This window comes from Arachis duranensis, chromosome 10, assembly GCF_000817695.3.
Source record: "Arachis duranensis cultivar V14167 chromosome 10, aradu.V14167.gnm2.J7QH, whole genome shotgun sequence".
NCBI lineage: Eukaryota > Viridiplantae > Streptophyta > Magnoliopsida > Fabales > Fabaceae > Arachis > Arachis duranensis.
The window spans coordinates 41,662,464-41,663,058 of record NC_029781.3 but is presented as its reverse complement, the minus strand read 5'-3'; positions in this window follow the sequence as shown (position 1 = coordinate 41,663,058).

Genomic DNA, 595 nt, shown 5'->3' with positions numbered 1-595 from the left:
TTTCTTCCATCATTATTATTGTTGAAACCTTGTTGAGGTCTCTGTTGATCCTTCCATGAAAGATTTGGATGATTTCTCCATGAAGGATTGTAGGTGTTTCCATAGGGTTCTCCCATGTAATTCACATCTTCCATTGAAGGGTTCTCAGGATCATAAGCTTCTTCTTCAGATGAAGCTTCGTTAGTACTGCTTGGTGCATTTTGCATTCCAGACAGACTTTGAGAAATCATATTGACTTGCTGAGTCAATATTTTGTTCTGAGCCAATATGTCATTCAGAGTGTCAATCTCAAGAACTCCTTTCTTCTGATTTGTCCCATTGTTCACAGGATTCCTTTCAGAAGTGTACATGAATTGGTTATTTGCAACCATTTCAATGAGCTCTTGAGCTTCTGTAGGCGTCTTCTTCAGATGAAGAGATCCTCCAGCAGAGCTATCTAAAGATATCTTGGACAGTTCAGACAGACCATCATAGAAAATACCTATGATGCTCCATTCAGAAAGCATGTCAGAGGGACACTTTCTGATTAATTGTTTGTATCTTTCCCAACCTTCATAGAGGGATTCTCCTTCCTTCTGTCTGAAGGTTTGGACTT